General features: G+C 48.6%; 1 protein-coding gene across 3 annotated transcripts in view; it reads left to right on the top strand.

The window, feature by feature from the left end:
- RBM27 (RNA binding motif protein 27) overlaps positions 1-14,024 on the top strand; it is a 622,061-nt gene that overhangs the window by 603,602 nt on the left and 4,435 nt on the right. The gene's annotated exons all lie outside the window — the stretch shown is intronic.

Genomic DNA, 14,024 nt, shown 5'->3' with positions numbered 1-14,024 from the left:
GGAGGTTTGGAGGAGTACTGGAGGGGCCCTAAGTAGGCACAAAAGGCACTGTGGCAGCCGGGTGCTGTGTGCCAACAGGGCAATGGGTTCTCAATAGAACTCTATGGAGGGACCCGGGTGGTCACTTAGGCGCTGCAGGCAGGCCACATGGGGGTCTCTCTGCAAGCCACCAACAGGGCAAGGATGAGGACCACCTGGTGGTCGTTGCTGCACCAGTGGTCAGTTTCCCATAGGCCTGGGGGCTGCGGATGCAGTGCTTCTCCAGGCGTCGGGTATCTTCATTCCGATTAGTCATGGTCAAGGGGTTCCTCGGGATTCCCTTTGCAGGCGGCGGCTTGGGGGTCCAAAGAGGTCATCCTAGGGTGGACACGTCGTCTGAGTCGCCTGGGGGTCCTCTCTGGATAGTTGGGTTCTCTGGACATGGGCCGGGGCGTCGAGTGCAGAGTAATGGGGACTCACGCTTCTGGAGTGAGGTGGGAGTCCCTTTAAAGATGGATGTATTTTCTTCTGGTTGGGCAGAGCCGCTGCCCATGGGAGTTCTTGGTCCTCAGTGATGCAGGCAGTCCCCCTTGAGGCTTTTCAGAGGTTGCTGGTCCTGTAGAATGTGTTGCTTTTCGGTTGCAGTGTCTTTGAAGCAGGAGACAGGCCGGTAGGGCTGGGGCCAAGTCAGTTGTCGTCTCCTCTTCTCTGCGGGGTTTTCAGCTCAGCAGTTCTTCTTATGAGGTCGTCAGGAATCTGAAGAGCTAGGTTCAGGGTCATCCACTGACTACTGTCCCTGAGGGTGGCTACACCCTCCTTGTGCCCACTCCCTCTGGGGAGTGGAGCTCATCCTTATCCCTACTGGTCCTAGTCCTCCAAAGCAAGGAAAATTTTTCTCGGAGGGGGGTCGCTCCAGCTCTCGTCACTTTAGGGGTGGACCTGGCTGAGGGTTTTTTCCCCTCATTATCCCTCCGGACTTGCCGCCAAAAGTGGGGGCTCATCTGAGGGGTGGGGGTCTCCACTAGTTGGAGTGCCTTAGGGCATTATAACACCAGGCTTGAGCCTTTGAGGCTCTCCGCCAGGTGTTATAGGTCCTGAAGGGGCAGGTGTGAAGCATCTCCACCCAGGACAGGCTATGTTTCTGACCACAGAGTGCACAAAGGCACTTGCCCCATGTGGTCAGAAACTTGTCTGGAAGTGGCAGGCTGGCACAGACCAGTCAGTCTTGCACTAGCAGTTGGGCTAACATACATGGGGCATCTCTAAGATGCCCCCTGTGTGCATTTTTCAATACATTCCACACTGGCACCAGTGTGGGTTTATTGTGCTGAGAATTTTGATACCAAACTTCCCAGTATTCAGTGTTTCTGTTATGGTGCTGTGGAGTTCGTAATGACAAGCTCCCAAACCATATACTCAGTATGGCTACCCTGCACTTACAATGTCTAAGAATTGACTTAGGCACTGTAGGGGCATAGTGCTCATGCAGCTATGCCCTCACCTGTGATATAGTGCACCCTGCCTTAGGGCTGTAAGGCCTGCTAGAGGGGTGATTTACCTATGTCACAGGCAGTTGTTTGTGGGCATTGCACTCTGAGGGGAGTGCCATGTCAACTTTGTCTTTTCCCCTGAGGGTGGCAAAATACATGCTGCAGCACTTAGGGACCTTCCTTGGTACCAGAGGTACATTTTGCAAGGGACTTTACTGTGTGCCAGGGCTATGCCAATTGTGGAAACAAAGGTACAGGTTTAGGGAAAGAACACTGGTGCTGGGGCCTGGTTAGCAGGGTCCCAGCACACTTCCAATCAAAGGGGTGGAGGGGCAGGCATTGAAATTCTTGAGGTTGACAAAGGCGGTTTAACGTCGAAACGCGTCCCGCTGTGCGCCAATAACAATAATAAAAGCATTTCACAGTGCTCTTGGAGTGCCTTTCACCTTCTTGGATAATCGAAGGCAAGTGAGGATATATATATTTTTCAATGGCATGTGTAGCTGCAGATACACATGTTATGCATAGCTCTCCTGACATCTAGTGTTGGGCTTGGAGTGTTACAAGTTGTTTTTCTTCTAAAAAGTTATTTTCATGGCAACAGCCTTAGAGGCAGCTAAATGCTATTATAGTGTGATAGGACTGTGAGATGTGAAACATCTCTCCAGTGGTGAATCACATCTCAGAGGACAGATGGAATGAAACAAATACTTAATTACAGAGGAAGTTACTGCCTTGACTGTAATAATTGATGCAAGATTGGATGTGTCAAACATGAGTTTCCACCAAATTGTCATCCACTGATATGGGAACTCCATTTCCCCCTTCAGGAGATAAAGCTGGAATTTTTACATTCTTCTCAATGGAGCGACCAAAATCATCTAGGCTTTAAGGAACCTTAGTCCCTTTTCAGGATTCTATTTTTGTGATGGAGACCGACCCTGCACCTATAGGTTCCCTACAGGTTCCACTGAAAGCAACCCAATTGGATATTTAAAAAGTGCTCCACTTGCTGCTAGTAGGCAAGCTCCTAGCCTTCATGGATCACTAGAATGCTTACTTCACATCCCTTTACACCCAATCCACTGGCAATGTCTTACGTTCTCTGTGGTAGGACAGTATTATGAATGCACAGCTTTCCTTTTTGTCCTGAAAACTATTCCTTGGATTTTCAAAGTGTCTTGCTCCAGTGGCAGCCTTTTATCAACAGCAGAGCCACCATTTCTTCCCATTTCTGGTGGACACTTCTCCCTGCATATTTGTCACCTTACGAATATCCTCCAGGCACCAGACTGTAATAGGAAACTTATTATCCGTCAGCACTAGATCTCCGGTACCACAGGGTGTGCCACAAGGCTTCATCTGAAAACCGATCACCAGATTGGATGACCGATGCACTTGTCTCTGCTCCTGTTTTTCATCATCATTGATGTGAGTCTGAAGATCTCTTTTGTGCCTCACCAATGAAATTCATTGGTGATTCAACATCTAATCGGTCAAACAAAGCTTCCTTTATTTTGGAGCTCTTAACCCCTGTTCAGTGTCACTTGAAGATGTCTATCAAATCCACACATCAGTATGTAGTGTCTTGTATTGGACGACGGCCACATCAGTGGGCCTCTATTGTTCCTTGTTGCATCAAAAGGTAATCGGGTAATGTAAGGCTTTTTGACTAGGCCAGGCCACGCAACGAAACCCATAGCATATCCTGTCCTCTCCTTTAAGTATGTGTCTTACTAGGGAACAGTACCCCAATAAATCTTACCAGAAAAAGCACAGTGAAAATCCTGAGAATGAGAAATCCTTATCTTTCTTGAAAAATAGGACCCTGCTTCCAGGACCTTATGAAGTCTCGGTGGAGTTGTTTCAGGGAAAAGACATCTTCCTATAACAGAGGTCACAATTTTATTTTTCCAACCATGCACATGACAAGACCTTTCATTAGACCATGCTGGAGATTTTTGTGACAGACTCCCCAAGAGTGGGCTGGATCTCACAAGTTTGGCAATTCTGGCAACTCTAACACCACCCAATGTCACACCTTTATTGGCTCCAGTCTTGGTGCAGTTTCTGAAGAAGCATGCGACTCACAAGGCAATGTGCTGTGACCTAAAACATTCACATCCTGCTAACATCATTTTAGTTACAAAATAATAAGTTCTGTTCTATTTTGAAGAAAAACCTTTGGTACAACCACTTTCTAGGGACTCGCGACTAGGCATTATTTAGTGAGTCTTAGGGTCAGATTCCAGTGCTGTGGAATTGCTGGTGCATGGAGGAAGAAGATTCGAAGGCTTAGCTCTTTCTCCGTCCTTATTTACCGGCCGGTATTTACCTACCTTTAATCACTAGTGACCATAGCACATTCTATCCTTCCAGGCATAGTTTTCAGGAAGTCGTAGGTTTAACCAGTGCTCACTACAGAACCAAAATCCAACGTCCTGACAGAAGTCTTGCAACCATCCTCTTCAATTTCTGAGACCTTGCTTCTATGGGAAGACATGCTTCATGTCTTGGAGACACCCTTTTCAGTCTTCACAGTTCACAGACAAATCACAGAGCCTGGTGGTGCGGTTCTCATTTACCAAATTAAACTTGAGTGCTTTTCATATGGCTCCTCCAAACCATGAATCAGCAACTTGACTCTTTGAGCAGAAAAAATGTTGCTTCTGGCAGTCTTGCCCTCTGTACTGCCAGTTCCCTGTGCCTTCTCAGCTGATGTCCATGCTCAGTGGGAATTGGTGAAAATTTCTATGTTTGGCTCAGGACGAAGCCTTTCTTGGATATGTCACCAATGGCCTGGATGTCTCCAAAGGGATCTGCAGATACAGCAACTCAGTCCATGACCACATCTGTTATTCTGCACAGCCATGATTGTGTGTGGGTCACTAATTTTTTAGATGTCCAGGCGAACCTCATGGACGTTCCCTTCAACACCAGGCTGATATTCAGAGAGAGTGACTACTCCTTGGAGTGTTTAAGATCATTCCCACTCCAGCGCACTCATTAGGCCTGGACTTCTTGACCAAACAATACTACCAATAGTGCCACCCTTTAGGAGCAGAGGGTTGTGATCTCTTTTTATCACCAAATGAAGAGATGACTGACTGTTCACTGGGCTTCACTTTATCCTTAAGGGTTTTGCCCTTCCCTCTCCTTCCTGATCCCTGGACTACCCTTCTTCTGCAGGATTTACTCTTCAGCTCACTCTTAGAGATGGAGGTTCATTCCCCGGTAAACAAACGCAAAATAGGTGTGGTGCTCTTCAAGGAGAAGGGTGTGCATTTTGTAATTCCTTTACTTACTGAACTGAGACAGGTTCTGTTGGTCATAAATGCAGGAGAATGGTTGGTGTTCCTGGATCCTTAGGACACTTACCTTTGTCTACTGATGCTTGTCCTGTGACAGTAAGGCTTGATGGCATTGTGTATGCTGTTGGTTTCACACATCATATGGCTTATAGGATCTCTTCAGTGGTACCTAAGGTACCTGTTGCTTCAGCACCAGGGAGGCCTTTTGGTTTGGATACAGATTTTCCAGTCTGCCTTCCTGACATGTATTGGTGGATGTGCCCCTCGAGCATCATGGTTGATTATTCTTTGTCCCCTGCATTAGAACTGTGCTTACGGATGCCTTTATGTTGGGCTGGGATTCCCATCTGGGCAGGATGAACATTAGACATTAGGTCCATGTTGGGGCAACACATGTATTTAAATGTGTTGAAGCTGTGGGCTGTTCGCCTTGCCCTGAAAGTCCTGTTCACTTCAGTTTCAGGGAATACCATCCAACCAGATCGTTACAGACATTGTGAAAACTTCAGCAACAAGCAAGGTTCTGTGAGTTCCTGGAACCTGTGTTTGGGGCCTTCTAATGCAATGAGCTCTGGAAAAGGGCATTATTGTAGTAGTGGCCCATATTGCGGGCTTCCTCAGGGTGGGGAGAGAAGCACCTTATCTCCTTTTGAAAGAGGAACACGAATGTGAATTCCATCCAGATGTGTTGGACATTCCTCTTCAGAATGGGGTGGCAACAGATTGACCTCTCTATGCAACAACCAGAAACAAGAAGTCTCTCCAGTTTTCTTTTTTTTTTTTTTTTGCCAAACACTTAACTCTGAATGGTTCCCTGAAGGATGCCTTGTGCTTTGAAAGGTCGCAGAATCTGCTTTGCGCATTCCTGCTGAATCCCACTTTTGTCAAAGGTCCTGCAGAACATGCGGGAGTGCCTAGCTCAGCTGATGTTGATCATCCCAGGACAGATGGGAAGGACTGATTGATCTCCCAGAACTTAGCTTTCGGCTCCCTTTTCCACAGTCAACATACCCACTTTCACAGCAGAGTGGCCTGGTCCTACCTTCTAGTCATCTGATGCCACATGTGTGGACATGGAGCGGTGTCAGTTAGAGAGGTTTGCCTTTTCTGTGGAAGAGGTGAATATCATTTTTTTTTGGTGCTAGGGAACTTGATACAAAGTTTATGTGGACCACTGGTCAAAGTTTGTTCCTTGGTGTGATTTGGGAATTTTGCACCCTTTGCATTCTCACCGCTCATGTTTTGTACTATTCCCTTGTGCAACTGTGTTTGGCAATCACCCCAGTAAAAAGTTATTTGTGTTGTCTACCAGCTTATCCTTCCCTGTTGAAATCTACTTTGTTGGCATGTTACCTGAATGATTTGCTTTACTCGTTCTCGCCTTTGCCATTTATTGTTCTGCAGTTGGATTTGAATCGGGTCTTAACATTCTTGCACAGATGTTTACTCATATAAAAACTATTCCTGGTGGTGATAACTGTGTCCATCAAGTTGGCTAACTACAGTCCCTGTCAGTCCAGCATGTGTAAATCACATCTGTCCTTTTTCTCCAAAAGTGGTCTCCTTATGGGTTACATCTTGGCCAAGAAAGACTATACAGCTGGCTTTTGTGTCCACATATGGGGTCTATGGTGGCTTCTGCTATCAACTGAAGTCTCCTACTCGCTAATTTTCAGGTGTCCGTAAGGTCATCCTTACTCACTTTTGCTGAACCTTTCCACAGCCCAGGTGCACACTGGTGGATACCTTGTGTGGACTGTGTTGTTTGACTTTCTTGATGTCCATGCTACTCAGTCCCATTTCCTGGTGAGTTTTGTTTTGGGGCGTATTCAGAAAGTAAGAAATCTGTGGAAAGAAGCATCCATAAGAATGAAAAAAAATGTTTTACCTTCAGTAGCAAAATTTCTGTGCAAACTAGATCTTTAAGCAGATTCCTAACCACCCTCCCTCCTTGGCCTGTTGAGTTAGCACTGTTTTTAATAAAGTCCCAGGTCATGGAAATATCATGTAAGGAACTCATTGTTGTAATTGTTTTAATAAGAAATTTTATTGGCATTTAAGATAGTATAAAATAAAGAAAAAGAAAAACAAATCAGATATTTTACAGAAGAGATACTGAGGGGAAGGAAATGTGTTCCAGACCACCAGTACAGGTATTATGCAATAATAATGCTATAACTGCTGGCCGATAATGAGGACAACACTGCATGCCAAAACTCCACCCTGTTAATCAAAGATGGGTTTTAACAAGTTACATACAAATATGCCATGTAGCCATGCCCTTAGATTTGGAGGGCCTAGAGGCCGTTCAGTGTTAACACTGGCAGAAGAACGTGCTGATCCAGTTTAGCACCAAGAGGATATTCATTAGATGAGGCATGTGTGAGAATATGTATTATCCACCAGAAATATTCATTCAGAAGTATAGTAACCTTTTCATTTAGACGATTGACCATTGGAGACCTGTTTCTGAACAGGTGCTTGCATCAACCTATTTCACTGACAGGGCTTGATGTTCAGTGTCCTGCTGCCCTGCTCTACTGCCTGATTCTCACTGCTACACTACTCCAGTTCCTGAGAGCAATCCTGGATACATATCTCAGCAAAGCATTTGCATCAACGGAATTCATCTCCAAGGTACACACTATGGCCACAAGCTTAGTCCCGGGGGGGGTCGGGCGTTTTTAGTTTTTAGGGGCAGGGGTGGGGAGTGTGTAGTTTAGGTTTTGGGGAGGTGGGGGTTGCGGTAGCTTTAGTAGGGGGGCGTGGTATTTTTAGTTTTTAGGGGTGGGGGATCAGGGTAGTTTTAGGGGTGGGGGTTGGGGTAGTTTTAGAGGCGGGTTGGGGTATTGTTTTGGTTTTAGGGGCAGGGTGGGGGTAGTTTTAGGGGCTGAGGTGGAGGGTCGGGTAGTTTAGGTTTTGGGGGGTCGTAGTAGTTTTAGGGGTGGGTTGGGGTGTCACAGTAGTTTTAGGGGCAGAGGTGGGAGGTCGGGGTAGTTTGTTTTAGTGTGGTGGGAGGGATTGCTATAGTTTTAGGGGCAGGGGTGGGGGTTTGGGGTATTTTTAGTTTTTAGGGGCAGGGCAGGGTGGGGGTCGGGTTAGTCTAGGTTTTAGGGGTGGTGGTCGCAGTAGTTTTAGGGGTGGGGGTCGCTGTAGTTTTAGGGTTGGGGTCAAGTATTTTTAGTTTTTAGAGGTTGGCGGGGGTCAGGGAAGTTTTAGGGGCAGGAGTGGGGGTCAGGTATTTTTCATTTCATTTTTAGGGGGTGGAGGGTCGCAGTAGTTTTAGGGAAGGGGTAGTTTAAGTTTTAGGGGTGGGAGTTGGGGTAGTGTTAGAATTGTTTTTAGGGGTGGGTGGTTGGGGTACGATTGTTTTAGGGGTGGGGGAGGGGAGTCACATGCTGGAACCACGCATGCCTTTTACGCATGCCTTTACCAGGAATGCCTTTACAATAAAAAATGGTTATTAAGGCATTCGTGGTAAAGGCATTCGTGGTAACAACGCAGTCGTTGTTCTGACCGCGTTGTTTAGGCATGCGTGGTTCCAGCATGCGTTGTTCCGACTCCTATTCTTGGATAGTAGGGGTCAAGGAAATGTCCCACTAGAGTGGAGGGCATGGTAACTAAGACTTGCCAAATTTTCTGGTAGGTTATAACGATTTATAGAGGTTTCTGACCAAATTTTAAAATTGTAACCACTACACTAGTGAAAACAGTGGAAGGAGCTGTGCAGCCTGATCCTTGAAATTATGTAAGAGCAAAAGGTTTAAATTCATAGGGTGACTGAACAACATAAAGCCACGCGCTGATCAGAAGAGAGCTACCCTGGTCTCTTTTTGACCGAATTCGACCATTTTGTCAGCTTTTTCTAGTGAGTTATTTGGTGCGCCAAGATGTCCTCGGTGACCGATCCGCATCTGGTTTGCTTGTGGTGTCTCGAGCGGGACGACGACCCGAAGTTGCGCTCCGATTGCCGGCCCATGCACCCGAAGGCCTTGAGGGATCGGTCCCTCAAACTCATGGTGGCCCTGCGCTCGACTCCGCGTAGGTCCCGGTCTCGAATGAGAGGAAGGTCTCGAAACCGTTTGCAGAGCCATCACCACTTGTTGTCATCAAAATCTTCGGGTGTAGGTAAGTAGAAGTCATCGAACAGGTCACATCACTCTCCGACTTGGGCCCGTCGCTCGGCTGACGCGCTGCTGGAGGATCATAGATGCTCAAGGCCATTGTCCACTGAGCCTGCATCTGGGTCCGCTCCGCGCTTTCCCAAGTTTCCAGGAACTGTAGCAACCCCCGCCCAACTTAAGGAATTCTATGAGGCCATGCGCCTCATCTTTGGGCGGACCGACCCCAATAAGGCGCCTTTTTGGCCCAAGGGGTTTGGTTGCGAGGCCTTCGGGTTCGGCGGCTTTGGCGGCTTCGGCTCCGGCCACTGAGGTCCCCTCCGGATCCGCTTGTGGATCTGCACCGGTCACACCATTGAGACCTTCCCCGGGTCGATTGTCGACGCTCCTAACGTCGATAGCGCCCACTATCGACGTCGACCTGATCCTTATCCCCGACGACTCGAAGTTGGAGCGGCATTGGCCGACGTCGCCTTTGTCTTTGATGGGGCCTATTCACCCCCGGTCAGATTCGGACCCTTTAGTCTATGGGTATGAATTCAGGGAAGAATTGGTGGGGTCCCTGGACCCTTACGAATACCAGGATGACCCATCTTTGGACTGGGCACAGGGATTGGGTGAGGCCAGTGGACTGGATACTCCGGAATCTGGCATGCTGTCTCCTCCTACCGTGGCTACGGCAGAGGAAGTTACTTATGGTGGTCAGTAGGACGGCTGAGGTCCTTGGCCTTGAGCTTCCTACTATAGAAGTCGGGTCCAACCTCCTGACGGAGGTGCTTCAACCAGGGGCTTCCACATCTGAGCCCCTTTAACCGTTCAGTGAAGTCCTCACCGATGTCCTTTTGGGTACTTGGTCGAAACCCAACACAGGGGCTCCTGTGAATAGGGCTATTGCACGTCGCTATCGGCCCACTCCGAATGACCCTAAATTCCTGCCCCAACACCCCACACCTGAGAGTCTTGTCATCCAGTCTTCCTCTTCTTCAGACACATTCCCTTCTGCACACCTGGATAGGGAATCAAAAAGGCTGGAACAATTTGGGAAGAAGTTGTTTTCTTCCTCCCGTCTTGTGCTGTGGTCTGCTTCCTCCCGTCTTGTGCTGTGGTCTGTGAACACTGCATGCTTTTTGGGCCGCTATACCCACTCTCTGCGGGATACGGTTGCGCAAGTCCCGCCACAGATACCTGAGGAGGCCCATGCTATTGTCTCCCAAGCTGTCAGCGATGGGAGAGATGCAGCGAAGTTCACAATCCGACGTGGGCTGTACACGACAACTCTTTGGGCAGATGGGTTGCTACGACAGTGGCCTTGCGACGCCACGCCTGGTTGCGTACTTCTGGTTTTTCAGGGGATGTCCAGCAGTCCGTCATAGACATGCCCTTTGATGGCTCTCGTCTGTTTGGAGACAAAGCGGACTCGGCCTTGGAGAGTTTCAAGGATTCCCGGGCTACGGCTCGTCCTTGGCCTTTCCTCTGCCCCTCGCAGACCGCTTTCCCCCCTTTCGTGGCCATGGAAGGGGCTCCCTGTTGCGTCTCCCGCCCAGCCACTGTGCCACCCATGCTGGTCAGCCGCTGTGTGGCCGGGGACGCAGAATCCCACATGGGTGTGGGACAGGGAACCGGAGGTCAGCCCAATCCACCTCTGCCCCCATTGCAGCCTCCAAACCTTCCTAGTCCGTCCCCTCACTCCCTTCCAGTCGGCGGCAGGATTTGCCATCACCTGCCCCACTGGGAATCTATCACTACAGACAGGTGGGTTTTGCATATCGTTCGAAAGGACTTCTCCCTCCCTTTCGAATCTGCTCCACCAGCCATGCCTTCATCACTCAGCCAACTCCTGGAGGATCATATGGCATTTCTCCAACAGGAAGTCACGGCTCTCTAGAGAAGGTCCCTGTGCCCAAATTAGGTTGTGGTTGTTATTCCCGCTACTTTCTGGTGCTGAAAAAGGACAAAGGCTTACATCCTATCCTAGATCTTCGGGTCCTGAACTACTTCCTCAAGAAGGAGAAATGCAGAATGCTCACCCTGGCTCAGGTTCTCTCTGCCTTAGACCCAGAGGACTGGATGGTAGCGTTGGACTTGCAGGACGCTTATTTCCACATCCCCATCCTGCCTGCCCTCAGACGTTACCTACGATTCGTGGTAGGTCATGAGCACTTTCAGTTTACCGTGCTCCCCTTCGGCCTTACCAGCACCCCTCGGGTATTCACAAAAGTGATGGCGGTGGTTGCAGCTCATCAGCACAGGTTAAGGGTATCAGTCTTCCCCTACCTCGACGACTGGCTGTTGAAGGTGGACTCCCCCCAGAAAATTGTCTCCCATCTTCAGACTACAGCGAACCTCCTGCACACGCTGGGTTTCGCTATAAACGTGCTGAAATCACACCTGACTCCCTCTCAGACGCTCCCCTTCATCGGAGCTGTTCTGGACACAGTACTGTTTCGGGCTTATCCTCCTGAAAAGCAAGTCCAGATATTCATGGCCTCCTGCATCCTGCTAGTGACACATGCCAGATGGCATATGCGGGCTCTGCAGTACGACTTTAAGTTCCAGTGGGCGCAGTATCAGGGGAATCTCTCCGACATGGTCCAGATCTTGGAGGGGACTGCGAAAGACCTGCATTAGTGGCTTTCGAATCTGCATTGGGTCCACGGCAGGTCCCTCTCCCTTCCCAAACCAGACCTATCTATAGTGACAGATGCGTCATTTCTGGGTTGGGGCTGCCACATGGGAGAGGCGTAGATCAGAGAACTGTGGTCTCCGGCGGAGTCTGGGCTCTATATCAATCTTCTGGAGCTCTGGGTGATCAGGCTTGCGTTGAAGGCATTTCTTCCCTCTCTCAAAGGAAAAGTAGTGGAGGTGTTCATGGACAATACTACCGCCCTGTGGTACTGCAACAACCAAGGCGGAGTAGGGTCCTGGTCCCTTTGTCAAGAGGCCCTACATCTCTGGACAAGGCTGGAACATCAAGGCATTACCATGGTAGTTCAACATCTAGTGGGTTCTCTCAACGCCAGAGCAAACAAACTCAGCCGTCGATGCACAGTCGATCACGAATGGCGTCTCCATCCGGAGGTGGCGCAAGGTCTCTTTCAGCAATGGGGAGAGCCTTGGTTTGATCTGTTTGCCTCCGCAGGGAATGCGTAATGTCAGCTGTTTTGCCCATTGAAGTTTCCAAGACGGCACTCGCTCGGAGACTCTTTTCGTCTTGAGTGGAACTCAGGCCGCCTTTACGCCTATACCACTCCTGCCCAAAGTTCTCAAGAAGATCAGGGACTACCGGGCCCAAGTCATCTTTGGGGCTCCGGACTGGGCACGAGAGAGTCTGGTATCCAGAGCTATTGAGTATGGCCGTCCATCCTCCACTCAGACTGCCTCTTCGGGTGGATCTTCTTTTGCAGCAACAGGGGACGGTTCTCCACCCGAACCTGTCCAATCTCCGCCTTCATGCATGGCGATCGTGTCTCGACAGTTGACAACTTTTAATCTTCCACCTGAAGTCTGTGATGTCATCTTGGCAGCCAGGCATCCCTCCACCAAAACTGTATATGCCTGTTGTTGGCATACATTTGTGGCATGGTGCACCAACAAATCTGTTAATCCCCTCTCTGCCCCTCTATCCCAAGTTCTTTTGTTCACTCTTTCTTTAGCCAAGTGGGGCTCTGCTTTGGACACCCTTAAAGGGTATTTATCTGCCATTTCGGCCTTCCTCAGGTTACCTGATCAGCCCTCAATCTTTAAATCTCCTGTTGTGAGTGGATTCCTAAAAGGTCTCACCCATTTATTTCCTCCCACTCCATTTATCATGCCTCAGTGGGACCTCAGCCTTGTCCTTACTTATTTAATGTGTACTCCCTTTAAGCCAGTGCACAATTGTCCCTTACGGCTCCTCACCTTCAAAACTTTCTTTCTTGTTGCCATCACTTCTGCTCGCAGGGTGACTGAGCTTCAGGCCCTTTCATCCAACCCTCCATACTTGTCTGTGCACCCTGACAAAGTGGTGTTGCACACTAAGGCTTCCTTCTTTCCAAAGGTGGTTACGCCTTTTTACGTACACCAGTCCATCACTCTGCCTACTTTCTACACACTCCCACATCCTTCCCATGAGGAGGAGAGACTCCACCATCTGGACCCAAAAAGAGTGTTGGCGTTCTATCTTAATCGTACTAAAGATTTCCAGGTGGATGATCAACTGTTTGTAGGGTATGTGGGTGCAAAAAAAGGGAATGCGCTGCAAAAACGTACCATCTCTCGATGGGTACTTCTTTGCATCAAGATGTGCTATGCTTTGGCCAAGAAGCAACCCCCTGAGGACATGAGTTTTCATTCCACAAGAGCAACTGCTGCTTCCACTGCATTGGCACACGGAGCTCCTGTCCTGCTCCTGCCAGGCAGCTATGTGGGCGTCCCTGCACACGTTTGCTAAACACTACTGCCTGTACAGTCAGGTCCGTCGGGAAGGCTACTTTGGTTGTTCAGTCCTGCAGGACTTCCTAGTATGATCTTGGTTCACAGCCTACCACCGAGGATGAAATTGCTTGGATATCTATTCTAAGGTAAGGAACCTGCAAGTAGAAGTCTCTATCAGATGTACAAGTTACTTACCTTTGGTAACGAAATATCTGGTAGAGACATATTCTAGTTGCAGATTCCTTACCGCCCACCTATCCTCCGTGCTTGCGAACTGATTTCTAGGGACAGGGATGCCTCCTTTTAGGTCCTTAGCTCTGGCGCACCAACCTGTGTTCTTAGCGGCTCTGCGATTCGGCGTGGAAAGTCGTTAAAAGAAACTGACGTCACTGTGTGAGGGTGGGGTCTATATACTAAAAAGTGTAAAAGAGAAAAGAACAAGAAAACAGGCATTTTCCATATGTGCATCCAGGATCTGGAACAACTTCTTGAGTTGAAGATGAACCTAATGCTACATAAGTCACAATTTATTAACAGACCTCAATTCATGTAACCTCTCCAATCACTAATTGACTTTATGGTTGTTTTAGATCTTGCTCAGGTCTCCACTACCTTTTGGCTAATAGGTTTGCATTATAGAAATACCACGTACATAGATGGTTGAGGTGATCACAGCAGATACTTTTTTTTCACTAATACAAACGAGCGCA

Source organism: Pleurodeles waltl, chromosome 7 (genome assembly GCF_031143425.1).
Source record: "Pleurodeles waltl isolate 20211129_DDA chromosome 7, aPleWal1.hap1.20221129, whole genome shotgun sequence".
NCBI classification, from domain to species: Eukaryota; Metazoa; Chordata; class Amphibia; order Caudata; family Salamandridae; genus Pleurodeles; species Pleurodeles waltl.
This window is presented reverse-complemented; position numbering and strand designations above follow the sequence as displayed.